Below are 21,217 nucleotides of genomic sequence, written 5' to 3' on the forward strand. Positions count from 1 at the left end.
CCCTTCCTCCAGCTGAGGCTCCAGTTGTTCAGCTCTCATTAAGCAGAGCTTCTGGGTACAAATAACCTCAATATAGGGATTTAAAAATTAAAAATGCCTGTGCAAACTTGACTTTCTTTGAGTTTGAACTGAAATACTTAGGCAAGTCTTGTCTGTGGAAAAACATTCTGTACAAATTCAAACCAGAAAATTGAATTGCCATCTACTGTGGAATAGACTCAGACAAGTACCAAAACTGAGATTTGAAAACATTTGAAAAGCTTTATTTACCCTCACCTAAATAAGATTTGAATTCACATACTACTATGCTTATACAGCGGAAATGTAGTTCTATTTTAAAATGTGAACAAAAGAGTGGTGGAAAAGACAAGGTATGGATGCTACAGTGCAGTGGTAAAAAGAAAAAAGTAGCAGAGGCAAAATGCTCATTTCTTTTCGTTACAGAGAAAATCATTTAGGCCAAATTCAATTGCACTGGAGTGAGGGAAAAGATCTGCATTAACCTCTGTGCAGCTGGATTAAGCCTTCAACCGGTGTAACTGACTTCCTTAGTGGATCATATTCTACATTTCATCCTGTATGTTGTTAAGCTTTTTCAGCTGCATGCTGCTTTAAATAACATTGGTAGTGCTCAGCATTTTGTCTAATTTCTTTTTCTTAAGCATGGAAGATGTCACTAAGTCTGAGAAAGAAGAAATCTGTCACCAGTGGATAGAGCTTGGATCAGTGCATTGAAAACCTGTTCTGTGAATGCTGTGGGAAAAAGATACTTTTGTACAAATGTATGTAAAGCCACTGACTTAAACCCCTCAAATTGATCATGAACTTCTGGAAATCAGAATATCTGCATTCATCATCAGGAATTCACGTGAAAATTCATGACAGAATTAATGTTTATAGAAACTCTTATATATTATAAGAGATATAATAGAAACAACAGAAAATAAGCACTGACTGATAAAAAGATCTTTGATTTTGTTTACATTTCATGAATGTGACCTAAAGAAAGTTGCTTTCGCTAAAGGAAGCTAGATTTCTTGTAGAAATAAAAGCACTTTTATGACAGAAATAGGTCTATATCCCATTGCTGAGCAGTCATTAGTTTTTACAAGTTACTTCCTTCTTTTTCCAGGTTCTAATTGGTGGCCTGTTGGGAGCCCTGAGCACAGAGCTGTCAAAGCAACTCCCTTTTTTGCTTTTTTTTTGTCACATTCCAATATAATTAGATAGATGATTATAGTAACAAACACAGTACCAGCTGTTTGAAGCTTTATACTATTTAAGTATTACCATGCCTTATTGTAAAGGTACCGAAACATATGGGAATCATAAGCCATTTCTCTCTCTCCTTTCTCTGATAAGTTAGACTTTTGTATTCAGATGCTAAGCCTCTGTTTGAAGACAGGGGGAAAAGAAATAATATTTTTGAAATACCCTGTAATAACTCCAACTCATCTGTCTCATTCATGCAAGTATTATTCTGCTTTCTACTCCATCTCTTTATTGACATTATTTTTCTGGGCACGGAAGAGTGACCATAATACAGAAAAAGGTTGGTGCAGCTTTAGCAGGCTGTGACTCAATTAATGGCAATAAAAAAAAAAAGGGTGACAATGGTAATAAAGATTTTTGGAATGCTCTTTTCCTTGAAACACTCCTTGAGGCAGTAGATGTATCCTTTCTAGATGGGGCTACATCACTGCTTGGGCAGCTACTGGAACTAATTTCTCTCCCAGAATTCAAATTTTCTACAGTGGAAATTGCTGTCTGTTTTCAGACAGATACTTATTTTTCTCACTTCTCCTGTACATTTTTAAAGGCAAGCTTATATAAAAGATCGAAAAGACAAGAAAGGAAAATACAGCAGTAAGCAATTTAAAGATATAAAAAAAAATTACAGCCAAACTCACCCTATGTAATATTACTCAGAAATCTGCAGAGCTATTCCAGGGATTAAACTAACCACAGAGCTTGCATTCTTGGTTATACACAGCTAGCTTTCTGCCAAAGTACTTTAAGACTTTAGCATCTTTTGCTTTCATGTAACAGGGAATTAGGTCCTATAGCTTTATCCCCTCCACTCTGAGCTCTGTTCAGTGAAACCCCTGGACTTTGCTTTCCGTGTTTATGACGGGCGGGAGGAATGTGCAGTGGGAGGCTTGAAGGAAGAGTGAAGCCAAGGATAATAGCGGGCTTGGTATTGCAGTATACAATCAGGTTCCTATGCTGTGCCTGTCGCTGAGGCATCTCGGTCTCACGGTAGTGTAACCAAGGTTGCCTGTCAGGTGCAAGTCCTACTATTCCCATCCTTCATAGCAATACGTTTTCTGCTGCATAAAAAGATTGTGGGTCTTGGTGATTTATTCTCTAAATACTGTGTATGTTCACATACGCACATTCACAAGCCAGCAAAATGTCTCTGCGCTTGGAATCGAAAGTCCAGGGTTGTCAGCAGAGGTTTTATGGTGCAGGTTTGGCTGGACCCCCGGGAAAGCTGAACCCCTGCCCGGCGTGGGTGGCAGCATGGGGCTGCCCGTGCTGGGAACACGCAGCAGGTGCAGTCGCTCCATGTCAGCTGGGCGTCTTGCAGGGTCTCCGCAAGAGTTTATGGGTTTGCTTGAACGTAAGATTAAAATGTCATTGAATGAGCTCTGTGTTTTGGTTCCTTATAAAGGATTGTGAGGCTGTGGCCAGTTTCCTTTTAAATATGGAATGAAAGTAAGCATAAAAACTACTGCTACCCTAGCCAGCCACAGAAAGTAGCAGCCACTTGTTCTCAGAGGTACCTGAATTCAGATTGTATGATGGGGATTACTTCATGTAAATTCTAATTAAGGATGATTGTATCAATAAATGCTTTATGAATATTCGTAACAAATCTGAAAGGAAAGAGAAATTTAATATAGCAGAAAAATTCACTGGCTAATTTTGAGGGAATAAAAAAGAGTTTATCATGTGTGTCAGTGTTTTCAACAGAGCATTATGAATGGATACTCGGCTTCATAAAATATGAAGTGCCTTTTTCTTTTCTTTTTTTTTTGTTTTTCTTCCTTTTTTTTTTTCCTCTCCTCACCTCCTTACTACTTTAAATTTTGAAAATGAACTCTTTCCAAGAGACTGATCCTTTTTTTGATGTTGAGTCAGTGGACAACTGAGCTATTTCACACTTAGGCAGCCAAATTTTGTCTTCTATTGCACATGTTTAAGCCTAAATTTGGGCTTCAGATGTTTCAACAGAGACAAGATTACTCTAGGCACACAGCGTAGAAATTTACACTGAAGCTCATGTAGATATGCTGGGGATATAATACTTTCCAGGATGGGAAATCATTTCATCTTCAGTGAATGGTGCTGGAGAAATAAATCAGCTTAAAAAAAACCCCAAACAAACAGTATTAGAGAACAGAAGATGTGGTTTAGTTGCTCAAGGGAAAGCTGAAGGGAACCTTAAAATAATCCTCTTCCTTTTGCAATGCCAACCACACGTCTGGCATAAATCAGAGGAGCTTAAAGAGTGCTCGAGTGAGTGTTGTAGGTCACCACTGTCTTGACTCCCTTTGCTCTGGTGTGACCCTCCCTTCCTTCCATAAGAGGGTGACGCAGTGATCTTAGTACCTTTTCAGGATGAAAAGTCTGACTCTTGCTCCACTGAGACAGAAGTGAGGGAAGACGGTGGGTTGACTGTGGCCAGAACCAGGGCAGTATAGCCCTGTGAGATTAAGATAACTCTCTGAAAAATGTGTATTTATTATATATCTATATATGTGGTATTGAATTTTAGCTGTGAACTGAATGCCTTTAACCTGTGATTTGGTGCAAAATGATCTCTTTAATGGTGATACTGCAGTGAGACCCTGTAGACAAACACAGCTGTCACTTCATGCTTAACAGTTGCTTGTGCACAACCCTAAGCAAGCAAAATCATACTCCTGAGATGCTGGGAAGGAGGCTGAGGTGACCCTTGTTCTCTCTCTGCATAAGCTTCAGCTCCCACAAAACAGCATTCAGCAATGGATGAATAGATGGACTTCAGTGTAAAATTTTATCTGAATAATGGTGTTTTTGCCAGCTCAGTGTTCCTCTTATTTTTTTTTTTTCTTTTTTCTTTGTGAAGCTTCCCTACTAGGAATAAGTTGGTTTCCAACTGGGATGATTAAAACCAGTTGACTGACTCTGAACTGAGCACACTATATAGTATATAGCACAAGACATGAAATGCTCTGAGAAGGCTTTTTCTCATTCTCTACTCTACTATTGCACCAATTAAAAAGCAAGCAAACAAACTGAAAAGAAGTAGTTCCCCCTCCCCAACCATGTTTGTCTTGAGAAAGCCCTATTGAATATTGAAGCATTTGAATTATTTTGACACCAGTCTTAAAGCTGAGCTGTGGTCATTTTGGTTTGGCTTCTTTTAATTGTGCTAAAGGATACACTGGAAATGGAGTTTTGCTATTAAGGGTTAAAAATCTAAAGCAAAACATGTCGATTGCTGAGAAAGAGTTTTTCTCCAAGTAGACTAGAAGAATGACAGTACCAGACAAGTACAAGATTTGATTTTCAAGACTTTTACTTTTTTAAAGAAAAAAAAATCCTTATTCTGAGGATATGCAAACACAGTACTGCACAGCTCCACGAAAGACGGTACTTGGAGTGTGTACTATCTGCCTATTAAAAATAAGCAGACTGTATTTTCTTCCTAGTGCTTCCTTCTAGAGTTGCATTCTGGCACCTTTTAGTGTGAAGCTCAGTGAAAATCATAACCAGCTATTCAACATTATGAACGCAAGGAGATGAGATGCCAAGACAGAAGCATAAGTCCATATAATATGTGCAACTACTTTAATTAAGCTGCCCAATGACTTTTTGTGAGGAAGCTTACAAAACAAGACCTGTATATACGAGAATTATGAAGCAAGTGACCTGTGGCATACTTGACCCTCAGGGGAAACAAATTGTTTCCAGCTTGGTGCATGATCCAAGTTATTCATACTTGCTGAGCACTTAGCTGCATTTAGATGGCACAGATTATCTTACAGAAGATACCTGAAACTTAATAGTATCCAGGCAATTTTCATAACAGAAGTTACTATTTACCAATATTAATTACTTAACATTTCTCTTAATGGAAGATAGCCACTTTTATGTCTGGATGATAAACCAGACAGTCTGAGTTTAGATCACAAAGATGCACCTAAGACGTTAAAATGTCCCTGTCTGGAGGCTGATCACAACATAGCCACGGCGCTGCAGGACCCGACACACAAGCTGGCATTACTGGGGCCAGGTGAAAAATACGAGTGGGTTTTGGCATGCACTGAGTGCTGTCTGTTTAAATATTTGTACCTGAAATAATCTGTTTGGGTTCAGTACCAAAGCAACTTGCAGCTGCATCTGTTTTTTTGGTGGGTAACAGTTGGTTTGAGAGTAAAACTTGAACTTTTAATTTTGCTTGGAATGTATGGTCAGCATTCAGAGAAGTTGTTTTCCCATCTCCCTGGTTCTGAATGCTATTGAAATGCTGTTATGATCTCAATGATAAAATGTAGTATGAGGCCATTGTCAGACTTCTGAAGAGAGGCAGCAACGTAACTCTTCAATTTCAAATGTATTTGGAATTTTCTGTGGGTTAGCTTTGGTTGGTATATATACTGTCTATGTAAAAGACCAGTATGATTTCTTCTCTGTGCTTCTTAGCAAGAGACCAGCGCATACCCCATATATTTTAACCATGAGAGGAAAGTAAAAGACCACTTCTGCTAAGCCACAAGCATTTTTTACACAGATATGCTTTGATTCATCTTTCTTCATCCACCCCAGACTATAATTCTGCAAGCTCTGTAGGACAACATGTGTATATTTCTGGCTAGTTATTTCAAAACAATCCTTAAAGCTTATAGAAGGCAGCTTTGAATTTTAGTGGGGGAGAGAGGAGGAGAAAATGACTTTACTTAGAAATAATTACAGTACATACCGAGTTAATGTTTCTGTTGAGAATATTAGGGATGGTTAAATTGAGCTCTGAAGACCCATGTAGACTTTGTGTGTGTATGTGGAGCCTTGCTACTCCAGTATTTCACAGAATGATTGAGGTTGGAAGGGACGTCTCAATGTCATTTGGTCCAACCCTCCTGGTCAAACAGCATCACCTAGGCCTGATTGCCCAGGATTATGTTCGGACAGCTTTTGGATATCTCCAAGGTGGGAGATTCCACAGCCTCTCTGCGTCACCTGTGCCAGTGCTCAGCCATCCTCACAGTAAAAAAAAAAATTGTTTCCTGATTCATATCCTTTTTGACTTGCAATTATTCCATGAGGCATCAGTAAAAATTTTGATTGACTTTAGTGGCATCTAAAGTGGTGGACAGTAGGAGGGAGGCTGTCAAGTCCTCGCAGCCCAAGGATGCCAAGGGTGAGTGCTCAACATCTTGAATTACTTGCCATTTTCCTTAGGCTGCTGCATGGACTGTGAGCCAGCAGTGACCTCCTTGATCAGGAAGGCTGTCTTGGCAATCCTGGCTCCCTGTTTTTTTCCCCACCTGTCTTTTTCTCTTGTTACCAGGAAACAATGCTGACACTTCTGCATGTGGATATGGTTATCCACCTTGCTTAATCATCATGTATATCCAGTAATTATTATTCATTTCCAAAACTTCCCTTAGTTTGAAAATAAATTTGACAAAAATCATGTGATGTGAGAGGAGTGATGTGTGTGTTTGACCGCTTTGGCAGGTAGAGAGCAGAGGTAATTAGTGTCTTTCCTCCTTGTACTCAGAGCATTCGTTTCTTTCTATATAGAAGGGGTATGGGGAAGTAATTTATACTGTAGTTTCACAGGCATAGGTAGTTAGACAGAGGGCTCAAACCTTATTAAAATGCGTCCACTGTTGCAAAGCAAGGGGAGCACCTGTAAGAGTGGGTCACTTTACATTTACACCCGCTTTAAGTCTCTGTGCAACTAAAAAGAGTGAAATGCTTAGTGTCAGAATGGGGCTGGAGGTGGTAAGCAGCAGGGAATCAAGGTTTGATCAGAAGCCAGCTGGCCAAGGTTTTTTTCATTGGTTGTTTTCGGTTTTTAAAATATGTCCTTCTGTTATGAACTCAAACACTTCCTCACTTTTAGGGAATCTGACTGAGATGCCCATTGCAAAGCATGCAGTGCATATCCAGAAGCAGCATCAGCAGTTCAAGTCTATGTGAAATACTTTGGCTACGAGCCATTTTTTTTCTCATGTATTTAATAGCTTTCTTAATGTCCTAGCATTCTGGATTAGCAGAGAGACCTAGCAAGTGGACGCCAGAGAGCTCTGTGTGCATGCTCACGGGTGATAGGCACAAATTAGAAGGGCTGTGGGAAAGAAGCTCCCTGACGAACAGCTGTTGTGCCATGTGCATGATTGTGTTGGGGAGGGGGAAGGCAGGTGGTGTTCTGATCAATAATGTTATACTGGTCAGAGCTATCTTGTGGATACAGTTATGGATTATGTCCCTTTCACATAATATGAATTTATGCCTCTCTCCCCATAGGAGGATTGGACTGCAGTGAATTATACTCACATAGCTACAGTATGGTTCAAATTATGTGAATAGACAAGACTTATTTCCAATTTTTAATGAAACAATAGGGACAGATCCAAAGACTGTCAAAATTAACGGCAGGATTCCTGTGGGCTGCTTTCCATTTATTCAAGATCCACCTAAGAGGCCACTTTACCCTCTAGAAAGAATTTTAAATATAATTTTCTATGACTCGTGGGCTTATTTTTCCCTCTCAGGCTGGTAGAGGGGACCCTTATTATTGCTTTTGGGAGGTGGCTCAGACTCTGGTATTGAATGTGAATTCTTTGAGAATGTAATTAGGAAATATATCACTTTAGCATTTTTTTTTTTATTGTAAACATACATCATTGTGTTAGACCAGTGTTATGAAATAAATATCTGATATTCTGGAAATACAGAACAACCCCATTTGTTTTAAGAAAAGAAGGAAGACAACTTTTCTTCAAGATCACAAAAATATGCCTTTTGCTGCTGAAAGCATGCTTTGCATTAAATTCTAGAGTCAGTGGGTCTAGGCCCATGTATGTGTTGGCAAGAGTGTGCCTGGCTGTTGGACGTGTAGCGTGTGGAGACAGCAGCAATTCTGTGATATTGATTAGCGAAGACGGGCACAACTTCTGGCTCTCCTTAGGAAATAAACTCATTCTTTTTCCTTCTAATCTTGTAGATTTTTGAAAGGTATCTGTGGAGCTTGCCTATATGCAATGTTTTGTGTTGCTTGTGTGCCCCTTTAGAAATGTCCTTCCTTGTTGTGTCCCAGTGGAAACAAGTGTTTGATGCTGTGGCTAGTGCACTATTTTCCTTCCATAATCTGTTTTTCTGTTTTAAACCCTTTCAGTGCAAAAGAAATCATTGCCCCAGTCAGAAATCAGTGGCACTTTGCATAAAGGCTTACTTACGTGAATCTCTCCGTACTTATGTGAGTTAGATGTTTAAACTACTACTTGCCTGATCCAAGACACAGACTACTTGAACCTGTGTGTTTGTAGTGGTTTTACTTGACCCAGTGTTTCCTCTTTAAATTTTTGCCACCTTTGATTTCCTGCTTTTTGCTTATTTCAGTGCTAGCTACTGATGTATCCATTATTTTTCAGCAGTGGGTGCCATGAACACGGTTGTGCCTTGTGCTGGCATAGCTGGTGGCTGACCTTCCCCTAGAAAGTAAAAGCATTTAGTGGAGATGAGTTTGAGGCGTTGTTGCTTTTTATTGCATTTTTAAAGTAAAATACACTATTTCTTTGATCAAAATACATTTTCATGGTTTCTTCTTTCCTTCTACCTCTTATAAATCCGTCTCTGCTTGAAAAAAATAGTCACAAATCAGGCAAAAGTGGACCATGTTTTGTCCAACCAGATATTTAAGCTGAGGCCAGAGGAATTATTTTCAAAATTTCCTTTTATGAGAAATCAGATCTCTTTCAGTCTAAATCCACACAAATGACCAATGTCAAAATGGTTGAATTGACACGCATGCCAACTTCTAGACACTTTTCTCTGAAAGTTATTTGTCTGGTGCCATGGTGATCTAGCTTTAACTGAGGCAACAGTCTAGCTCAGATTATGCAGAGCCCAATGTGTGAGATAAGTGGTACCCTCCACCTGCAGGTGTTGCCATGACAATAGTTGGCTCCTGCAGCTTTGACAAGGAGCATTCAAAAGATGCACCTCTGTCCAGCCTGGAGCACAGGTGAACTTAAGGATGGCTATGGTCCTGGAAAGGTAATGTTTCAGGCCATCCTACAAAAATTACTATACTTCTTTCTGATCTCCTGTATCTTGCTTGTTGGGAAGGCTGTGCTGCAAAACTGCATTGTCAAGGGAGTGCAAGACCCAGCTACAAAAACCATGTGGTATCTTGTGATAAAGCTACCTGGTCTTAGTTTCCTGCAGTGCAATAGCAGATTGCAGCAAAAAAAAAAATGGACCTGTCCTGTCCTGGCCTGTACCCCAACTGACTGTAGCCTTGGCTCCTGCATAACGCCCAAGTACCAGCATTTGTGGTTTGACCCTGGGTCTGCCACCATTAGTCCCTCTGTGTTTTATCTTACATGGCTCTATTTGAGGAGTAGGATGAGGCTCAAAAATGAGGAAAAATGCAAATTTATCCCTGCTTAATATTGACTCCAGATGCAGCCCCTTGGGGAATGGCATATATGGTGGCAGTGGCCTTTGGCCAAGAAAAGGGTTTAACTTTAACCATGCCCTTTCCCATGCACTTCAAAATCACATTTGAAGTGAAGGTTATCACTAACAGCGTAAGCAACTTACAGGCCCTCATGCTGCCCTGTGAATCACAAACAAGCTCTGTAGCCCATCTCTTCCTCTGGTCCTCCTTGCCGTGCAAACGTGGGAGGATCGCAGTGAACAGAAGCAAGAACTAAATGTTAAAAATGCTTCTTCCTTGGAGGGGTCATGTACTGAGGAGAGGTGCCACACTGAGATTTTTTTGGAGCAGGAGGAGTTCATCTGCACCTTATCAGGAAGCCATTGTACTTCTTGGTCTGTGGCAGATTCCATCCTTACCCAGAAACCTCACAAAGAGAAAGGCCCTCCTGCTGTCCCACTGCTTCCAGAAAGCAAGATTTTAAAAATACCTAAGAAAATGCCCCCTCTCAAGTGACATCTCAGGAATGAGCTGTACTATGATACAGCTACACATGCACCTCAACATGTTATTTGGTTGTAGCAGGAGTGGTTTATTTTTAGATCAGTCAGTTCGTCAGTTCATCTAGCTATATGTCTGCTAGTTAGCTCAGCTTTTACAGGAAAAAGTAGTGCATAATTAATTGTTTGCAATTAATTTTGGATATAATTTTCATATTGAATTTACCAGTTCACAGTTAAGTTTCTTGAAGTGTAGACTTGGAGCTTGTTGCTTTTTGTTGTTGTTTCCTTAGCAATCATGTTTATTAAAGCAGTCCATTGGGAATGGGATATTCATCTTTCAAATGTACAAACAAAAACTCTTGGGATAACAAGGAAACTCTTTCCTGGAAGCATCCGGAGTATGTGGTTAATATGCATTCTGATCTTCCTGAGGCCTGTGCTTTAGAGTGGGAGAAAAACCTATGTTAAGATTATGTATTATTTTCTTATTTCACACACATTATAAAAATATACATGCACCTTTACTGCTTACAACATTCACCGCCTTGTCTGGCAAATCTGACTTTCCTTAGCAGTTCTTTTGCGCTCTTAAGTGTCAAAAGTGAGTATGCATCAAGACAAGCATAGGAGTCTGAGCTTCCTCCTCCACTTGATAAGGGCTTTAACTTCTTCAGAAAAACTACTTGGTGTTTAACAAAAAAAATGTAATTCAGCCTGACAGCCGAGCACCTGGAGGTGTTAATAATCCTATTCTGTGCAGCATCTTATCTTTACCATGGTAGCATCTGAGTACTCTCCACAGATAGAAATGAACCAGAAGACTTCTGTTAGTCAATATAAAGTCAATATAGCCAATAAAGTTTTGTTACCATCTCCTTCCAGGGAAAAGTTACTGAGGTAGCTATTTACCTGATTGGTTTTTTTTAAAGATCTGAGCGTGTATCTGTAACAACACCGGAAGTCTGAGTGCCTTAGGGTTGTTGGCAATCTGGGTTCAGCTGATACTGAATTGCATGGATTTTGGCTTGAACCTGAGAAAGATGAAGCACCTGTATTCGAAAGGTATCAGTGCTGAACAAAGCTAATGATGAAAAATGTGAACACAGTGCAAGACTCAAATGAATTGGTAAACCCAAGCCTAACCTTGAAGGCTGTCACTGAGGGGCAGACTTAAACCTCAAGATTCCTGGAAAAGCAACTTCAGAGAATCTCAAGTTTTGCAGTTTTTGTTGAGATTGCCTATTTCTAATTCTGATTAATTCAAGATCTGTAATTTTGTATGGAAAGGATAAGAACTGATGTAATTGGAGTCAGATCATCTGCAGTGAGGGAGTGATGGAGTCTCAACCTGCCATGGTCTATTACAGGAAATGCTGCCTGTGAGTCAGTGAGGAATGCAGATCTTGAACTTGTGGTCTCTCCTTGAGGATCTCTTGGTGCATGCCCTTAACCATTGGAGACAGCTCTGTGGCAACTGCCTCCCAGAAATGGTATTCTCTTTTACTTGCAAATGTAACTGTTCTTGCGTTGGTTCAATTCTGGCCAACTTTTTCTGCACCATGTGATGAGCTCAACCTGGCACCTGTGGGTAATGGTGATTAAACTCTGACCCAAGTTACTGAAGAATTCCAGTAATATCCTTGAATCACCATTCAAACTCTTTTCCCATTTCCCCCAAGAGAGCAGTAAAGTAGTTGAGGAAGCCAAGCATCCTAGCTTCAGCTGGTATGGAGCTAATTTTCTTCCCAGTAGCTGCTGTGTTCTGGATTTAGTATGGGATTTGGTACGTGAAAAATGTTGATAATACATTAATGTTATTGGTTGTTGCTAAGAGATCAAGAACTTTTTTCCAACTTCCCAGATTTTGCTATGCAAGTGCAAAAAGCTGGGAGGCATATAGCTGGTACGGTTGACCCAAACTGGCTGAAGGAAGTATTCCATACCGTAGAAGTCATTCTCAGTATATAAGTGGAGTTGACCAGTGGGTAGCTCTCTTGGTGCTTGGGATCATTCTAGGATTGCTCTCAGTTCCGTTTCAGGATCGCTGCTTGGGATGGCCTGTGTCAGTTGTTGAGTGGTGAGAAATTGTGCATTGTGCTTTCTATATTTTCTTATCCTTACACTTCATTAGTATTACTATCATTATTTCTATATATTTTTTTATCTCTTCCTTTGCTGTCCAAGTAAACTGTCTTTATCTCAACCTACAAGTTTTCCTGTTCTTTCTGTCTCCCTCATTCCCTTGGGGAAGGGAAGGGTGAGTGAGTGGCTGTATGGTATTTGGTTGCCAAGTGGAGTTAAACCATGACACTAAGAAGAGCTCGAGGTTTCATTCCCATCTCTCTTTTGTGATGCTGAACCAGAGTAAGGTGAGCATACAACAGACTGTCTCCTCCTCCTGCCAAGAGACCAACCTTGTCTATGCAATACTCAGCCACCCTCAGTGGTGCAGGTATGATGTAGCGTAGGGACAGCAGAGTAGCCTAAAACTGCCACTTGGTTTAAATATTTTAGTGACAGTCACTATCATCATCCTTGGCAGTTTGTTCCAGTGATTAATTACTCTGTTGGCTGTCCAAATGCTAGTTCAAATTTAGATGGCAACCCTGCTGCTGCAGAGATAAAGCCAGCACTAGAAGCCGGTCTCTGCCACCTTCACTCATGTTGACTCATACTTCGTAATACACAGGAACTACTCAGGATGAGGAAATTAATCAAAACCAGACCTGTCTGTATATTCACAGTAATCTGCATAAGAGATTTGGCTTCTGACATTCTCTGTATCCTGGAAAAGTGAAGAAAATACTTGCTTTCATTAAAATGAAAAGTATGTTTATCAATTACTGCAGTTTAAAGCAAGTCATTAATTTTCCCTGGGATCACTGAGGACTAGCAGCTTTCTCTGGACTGGTTTGATGGGGATTAAGAAAATTATATCCAAAAAGCAGGAGGCAAAAGGCAGGAGGTGATTCTGCCTTTACTGGGTTAGCTCCTGGATGCTGATTTTATACTGATATTCTTGGATGACATTGTTTCTTATTGAGGGATGTGTAAAATAATCATAAAATATTCATATTTCAATGGTCATGAATCCCCTGTAAATTTTGAGATTTCTAGGCTGAAGCACCTGGTAAAACTCACAAATCCTGCTTAACAGAAAAAAACTTGTTTTACTAGCAGCCAGTCTTGGTAGGTTTATCAAAGAATAAGTTCTTTTTCTTTCTCTGAGTCACTGTAACCACACAGAGAGAAAGATGGTTCAAGGTTCTGATAGTGCCATCTTGAACAAATTACTGAACTTTCCCTACTCCATAAGAAAAGACCACAGTGGTATTAGTGATACACCACATGAACTAAAAGCTACTTTGACTAGATCTGAAGTTTGATACATTTTGGCAAACCACACATCTCTCCAAAGGAACTGCAGAGTTTATCTGTGTATCAACTCCACTGGATAAGTGAAAAAGACTTATTGCAATGACTTTTCCTTTTTTTTTTTTTTGAGTGATTATAGATAACTAAGATAAATACACTCTGGGGAATATTTGTTAATATTGGAAAGAGTGTCTGAAAGTCTTCAGGATATACTATACACTTGAACTTTGATAATAGATTCTTCCTCAGCTGCATAGAAATAGTATGAACTAAAAAAAAAGTTATTCTGAGTTTTGAGACCAGTAAAGCTCATTACACCACTTCAAAAAACCAAAAGGTTTGCCTGGAAACCATTCATATTATTCCAGACCACAAATTTACCAAATTAATGTAGGATTTATTATATAATGTAAAATGTAGGGTTTTTCAGAAAAAAAAAAAGAAAGGCTTACTGCATGGAATTATAAAGCAAAGAATTTGCTAGCACTTTAACATTCTGTGTAAATCAAGATTTACAGCAGACTAAAAGTTAAGTATTACTTTTGTTTATAAAATGCCTGCAGATATATGAAGGAAATGGAGAAATTGATGTCTGGAGTTTTTTAGTCAATGAATGCATGGTTATGAGTAATGTTGGATGGGTATATATGTGTGTATATATATTGTGATATATATATTTCAAAAATTATTATCCTGAAAAGCATTTTTGAATCACATTGATTTATTAACAACTGGTTTTCCGACTTCAGGATTGGTTTTGATTACATCACTGCTGAGAGTTACAGAAGTCAGAAGTTATGGAAACTTCTCTGAAAGGCAGCTAAAGACATATAAGGAATTCATAGTTCTTTAATGCCACCAAATTGTATATACAGGAAGCTTAGAGATAGAACAGTAGTATAATATATAGTATTACTGTATACAAGGACCTTCTTACAATAATCTAATTCAGTATGATTTGATATATTGTTTCTTGACAAATGGGAACTCTGTAGTTTTTATTCACCTACACTTTACACACACTATTATTTAATTATCTTACTTGCAACAAATTTAACCTTTAGAATGTTTTAAGATAAACATTCACATATCTAAGTTACTCTCAGATCAGAAGAATTATTAAAACACCATATATATTCAGTCAATTGAAGCATTTTAAGAAATGTCTTACGCACCCTCACTGTGTTCAAGAGGATTTTTCTTTTTCCTTCCATCAGTAGGCCCACATCATGCAGTGACATTGTTCTTGAACAACTTCTTCAGTACTTGCAAGAGTTTCCCTGAGTACAAGAGCTCCTTGATAACAGCTCTTATCTGCTTGCTAGGTTTAGACACCCGTCGTGAAAGTCCCTAGTAGTCCAGTGCAGTGAATGGGTGCTGTGGACTGGAATGGCTCTTAGAATAAAAACAATTGGTTTATTGTTAGTTTTGTCCATACAATGGAAGTATCTTGCAGAGTCCAGCAAATATTCTCTCATTCGTAACCTACGGGGATTTATTTTTCATTTCTCCTTTATACTTGTCACCTCTTTGATCATCTACTTAAAAAGGACAGCAGGTTCCGTAACACTTTTGGTTAAAATGATTCAAACCAGAAGATAAATAAAAAAATAACAATTTGGAGTGGCTTCTTTTGTGCTTATGAGGATTTGGGACTCATATACATGGATGCTTGTGTGACTCAGAATAGGCCATTTCATGCTACCAGATGTGTTAAAATAACAATCTGAAAGATGTTTATTTAAGAATCAAAGTTAGTTCATTATTTTAGGTTTACTTTCGTAAGTAAGTAGGCCTTTAAGCAAGCCAGTCTGCTTATTTTGACTGAAGTATCTAACTTTCCCCTCTCCTTGTGAGAGAACGTTGGGTAATCATGCTGCAGCAATGCCAAGCAAGGTCACTGATATGCTTTCAGAAGGACTTTTCTGTATAGACTGTTTTGGAATATGAGTTGAGCCAATGTTTACTTTCTACTTTAAAAGTGCCTGTCCTCAAACACCAGATACTTACACAGATAATTATAAATACAGGAAAAATATAAATAATGACAAAGCCTTTCAGATTAAGCCAGATTCCAAAACGTAAGTAACCAGCAAGAAGACTAATTTCTTCCAGCAGTTCTATGATTTGCCTTTTTTTCCATGCAATTTTCTCCTTACCAAGAATTTCAACAGGTAAAGCTGTTTTATTGGGCTCCTTGTAAGTTAACAATTTTTAGTGTGGACTTGAAATGCCTGAGGAGCGGATGAGTAGTGAGTGACTTTGAATGGAAACATCACCACCACCAGTCCCCTTTCTGCAACTGGGAACCTGATAGCATTAGTAGTCCTGCAGGTTCGAACTGTAGAAGTAACAACTCAAAGATAATTTCTCAGGCTGCTAAGTTTCAGACCACACAGTAAGCAGAACTGGCAAATCATGTGTTCAGAGTATGCTTTTATTCCTTAGAATTGCTCTCTGCATCTCTCATCTCTCATCTGCTCTCTGCCTTCCTGCGTGTTTAGGAGAGAAAAGAGCCCTCCAGATGTGACTTGCAGCATCTCTACTGGGAGGTTGCTTCTTACGGTTGTCACAGGAGAGACCAATGCTTAGGTAACAAAGTTAAAAGGTGCGCCAACAGCCTTCACTCTGATGCACCAACCCCAGTGTGCACAACTTGATGCAAGTTGTATGAAATATATCCTTCAGCACTGACTTTTTCCTCCCAGTTTCCAAGACGATGGATGATCTGGCTTCTAATTTTTAACCACAACTCTTCTGGAGAGGGAGGAACACAAACGAAAATGCACAATAACTTTGATCAATACATTTCTTACTTAATAAAATACATATGCCCTGTTCTTAAGACAAAGTCAAGAGATTATGTTGATGATAAGCCAATTCTGGCAATGTTTGTTTTTTGTAATTCTGAAGTTGCAGCAAAGGGGTAACTTTATATATCTTTTTTTTTTTTTTTAATGAAATAAAGTTACAAATTATGTTTGGCTCTATTGAAATCAATTACATTGCCCACAATGGAGTGGGCAGGCTCAACTGCCATCAGACCAGCCAGTTCTTGCCCAAACTGCGACCATGGGGAACCCTTACAATGAATTGGAGGATGAAAATAAACATTGCCCTAGTGTGCCTTAGACCTCAAGCAAACAATAATAAAATATATTTGAGCTAAGTTGGATAAGGGACTGTGAAATCCCTCTCAGTTGTAGAAGCACTGAAATCATAGAAAGCTTCTCACTCAGCAATTGACTTGTTATGTATTAATGCACATATTGTTGCTATTCAGTAATAAGGTGTAACAAAAAGATCCTTTATGATTGTCAGCTGCATTAAATGAAGGTGTGCATTATAGTTAGTCTTTCGATTCTGGATTTCTTATTCCTTCTTAGTAAGTGACCTCTACCTTTCTGAACCAGTTAAGTCACGAAGAGTTTTTATCACTGCATTCGGAGTGGGCATCATTATAAACAGTGATGAGTGCATAATGTAAGTCATCTCATACCACTGCTAGTAAGACAGTCTTAGTATTTTTTGTGTCACTTTTGACCATCAAAATGGGTTTATTGAACTCAGGGTTTTAGGATATAATTTTTTAAATTGTTTTTCTGTTTCTCTAAAATCTGATACTCTGTTACCACAAGCCTACTGGAGTCTGCAGAAATGGAAGCATACATGCTCCTGGCTTTTCTCAGTACCCTGACAAAGTTGAGAAGCTTTGTTGAAATGGTGGTTTTCTGATGCATATTCCTCGTCTTGGAATACAATAATTAGACACGCAGAAAATTGATTAACTGGCTAAATCCATGGAGAAAGCTAACACAAAATGAGATTTCCTTTTTTTTTTTTTATAAAATAAAGCACAACTAAAGCAAACTTGGGACAAAATGTGCATTTAATTTTTGCCAAAATTTATCTAAATGACAAACTAGTCAATTTGACTTGTGAAATCTGGAGGAAAGCCAAGACTCTGCAACCTTATTACACACTACTAAAACTTTTTCACCCTGCCATCACCTATAACAATGTGAGATGAACATTCCTGCAAGGTAGGCAGAAGACTTTGTCTATTTTTATAGTTATGTAATATTAACCTGGACTTAAGCATCTTCAGCTAACTTTTTTTTTCTTTCTTGGTTCATTCTGTGTGTGAATGTGGGACTGTTTCTTGAGGTGGACGGAGATTAAAAGGGAGGAAAGGCAAGGGTGTTTTCAACTGCATCAGGAAGATGAGTTGGAGGTGGGGAAAAAAAAGTCACTATCCTGGGACAGAGACAGAAAGATTTTCTTTGCCAGTCAGTGAGATCATTTGTCTGTTGTGAGCCTGTGTCCGCTTGGAGACATGCACCTTGCTCTGTTCCTATGAGGTCCAGGAAAAAAAAAAACAACAAACTGATTGCATACTTAATTTTCACTATTTGTGGCACACTGTTCCTATGTCCTGTAAAATCAGAATTTTTCAACTCGGGCAAGGCATGAGTTCAGCATTCAGGAGTAGGTACTTGCCAAATCTGAAGCCTTAAAAAGGACAGAGAGGAGGAAAGAAGAGGAGCTGATTTATTCCAGCTCAATAAAGAATTTGACCATATGTAACAGCTGGACAACCTATTATTTTTCACACGTGGCCAGCCTCAAAAGTGTCCAGAAATAATAATGCAGCTTAGGCATTTAATGAGTATGAGAAATTTTTACCTAAAACAGTAAAGACAGAAGGGAAGATAAAAGTCTGTTTAAATGACATTTTAGATGAAAATACTGTCATAAACAGCAGTCATAGACTAATGCTAGGGGACAGAAATTATGAACATCACAGTAACCTCTGACAGGTGCCAAATGAAATTTCTAAATCAACATCTGCATTCAGAGGCTGCATATTCCTAAAAGGAATATTCCTTCTTTTGCTCTCTCTCTCTTGTTCTAGGCGAGCTGCCTAGAAGGCTCTGCACAGTCTAAATTAAAGAGGCATGTTAATTTGGGAAGACTTCTTCAGACCTCTAGTAGGTGGTGGATATGCCATAATTCTGCCTCATTCACACTCTTCTTGTGAAGAGATCTTCTTCCAAAATATATGTATATTTAGACACATCTGATGGGCCAAGGTTGATTTTTCAGTTCCCCAGGCTAATGCGAAATTCTCTGCTCAGATGCTGGCAATACAGCACCCAGGATTGTACCCATGCACTGATTTTACTTTAGTTATTTTCTTGGCACACAAGTCCATTGGCAGTACTGGTATGAAGTAGTTTTACAAAGGCAGGGATAGCTGCTATCCTTTGGCAGAATATATCTGGAGCCAGAGAAGGTGCAGCCAGGATGGGAATGACAGTCCTCAGTGAGCAAGAAGTCCACTGGGCACAATTTAGAGCAGCCTTGACACTACTCTAACCTATAGTATGGGAAGGTAAAATGTCTTCCAGCTGCCTGCTGGATCTGGAAGCAAGAAACATCAGCAGCCTTCCCCTGTGAGGCCCTGCAGAAACTATGTGCAGTAGCAGAGAGAGCTGCTTAATTTTAAAGGAATAAAATCTGTGAATTTTTAGAAAAGTTTCAGAAATTAATTGCCTTTGGGTTTTGAGGTTCAGAAGAAAGCAAGAGATGGCAACTCTTTGAAAAAAAAGGAAAAGGAGTTGTGCGAGCCTCAGTTTTGCTTTCCAGAGTTTCAGTGTCTGCCAGGGAGGTCTATGCAGGATTGCAGACCCAAGGGAACAACAAACCCAGTTGGCTTAAACTGGCTTTCCTGCCAGCTCACTAAGACAAGTGGGAAGTTCGAGGTTTGTAACCTCCTTTTAAGTTTTCTCTGGACTTAAGTTGCTTGGAGTTTGTTTGCTTGTTCCCTTCCCCCCACCTCCCCACCATTTAATAGGAAAACCAAGGATAACATGTTAAGTCTCTCCTCTCTTATTAAAATACCCCAAAACAAGTATAGGACAGAGTGGAGAGAAATAACCCCAGTGACCACTAGCCAAAACTCACAAGTAGTATGTGCATATCTGAAATAGTTGGTGCACTCGCATAGGAAATCGCTGGATATTTTACACCTCTTGCAGCGGTTTAGTAACTGGCTGTGGAAGCTCATTCCCCACTTGAGAAAGTCATGAATTATACAGTTTTTACATCTGTTGAGCATGTTGTGCTTCTCAATCATCCAACTATACTGAGCCCTAAGTTTTCAGCCTTCACAATGAGATCACTGTTTTCAAGCACGTTCTAGTGGCATTTTGTCAAGCCATGTGTGTTTTCAGGATGGGGGCAGGGAGGGAGGAACAAAAGTATGCTGCAGTTTCACGGGATTACAGTCTACTTTTCAGCCTACATAAAACTGCGACTGACCCATCAACAAGAAATATTATTTGTTTACTACTACTTCTCCCCCTTGAAATGGACTAAATCATGTTGGGAAGAAGAGGGTAAAAGGGAGGAATACATGTTTTCACTTTGGATTTCAATTCCTCCCAAGACAACAAAACATAAGCCATAAAACTTCAGTCATCCTTAATCTTCCTCTTAATATATTTATTTCACTGCATGAAGACTCATTTTTGCTTCAGCTGTATGGATTTTTTTGAGTGAAACTTGGCTGTTAAACAAGGGCTGACCATGAGAACCCTATCACAGAGATGAAGGGAGATACAGCATTTTAATTTTGCTTAGGCACAGGCATCAGGTAATTGCATACACTAGTAAGCAGATTTTAAATCAAAGTACTCCAGGTTCAAAATAGCATAAGGTAGATTCCATAGAACAAAGAACAACGGACTTGGAAAAGGGCAAAGAGGGAAAATCTTTGCAGAAATTATTTGTGGGTAATCTGCTGCAGTGGAGACAAGCAGAAAAATTAATACGTTTATCTTGAGTCACATAGGACTCACTGAGATCCCTCCAGGCTGAACAATTCACTAGCCGATAATAATTCCTTGCACGGAATGGGTTTGATCATTGCCATATAAAGATTATTTTCTGGAGACAGTCACTCATCATTTAAACAATGGTCAGCCATGGTAACCCTTCCACTGGCCAAAATTCAGATGCAGAGAACACAAAAGCAATATATGTGATGAATGTTGACTATTCGATGTACAGGGGCAGCTTAAGGTTTTATGCATTTTTTGGTACTAGCTTTTTGATTTTGAACTGCAATCCACTTATTTGTATAGTTTACATTGTTTGAAAGGAGGAACGGGCATTCCCATGTAAATAGATAACAAGCATGGCACTGATGGAAAGGCACGGAAAATTATAGCCTCATGTAAAATAAGCTAGACTAGCAGTTGGATCAAAAACATTTCTGTATTCTTACTGAGAAATAAAGCATGCAAAGAAAACCTCTCTAAAGGCAAAATTCTTCTAAAGTACTTAGACCCTCAGTGCTTAATTCAGGTAGTCTAAGTGACTGCGATTCATATAATTTCCCAGTCCTGTGAGTGTGTAGGGCCAGCTGGGCCCAGCTGGGCTGTGGGTGTGTGAGGAGGGGAAAGCTACACCGCTCCCTCCCGTGTTCCGGGACAGATGTCAGACCTGGCTGCAGCATGTGTTTTCCCCATAGTCCAAGGCCATGCAGAGGAATGGGCAGGGAAGAAAGCAGGTCAAGCAGGAGCTACGGACACTGCCATGTGGCCCCTGCTTACATGCTGAGCTGTGGTGTCACTGTCTGCCTGGCTAGTGCAAGCAGTGGCAGCGTGCAGTG

The sequence above is a fragment of the Chlamydotis macqueenii genome, chromosome 1, assembly GCF_036417535.1.
Source record: "Chlamydotis macqueenii isolate bChlMac1 chromosome 1, bChlMac1.mat, whole genome shotgun sequence".
Classification (NCBI taxonomy): Eukaryota; Metazoa; Chordata; class Aves; order Otidiformes; family Otididae; genus Chlamydotis; species Chlamydotis macqueenii.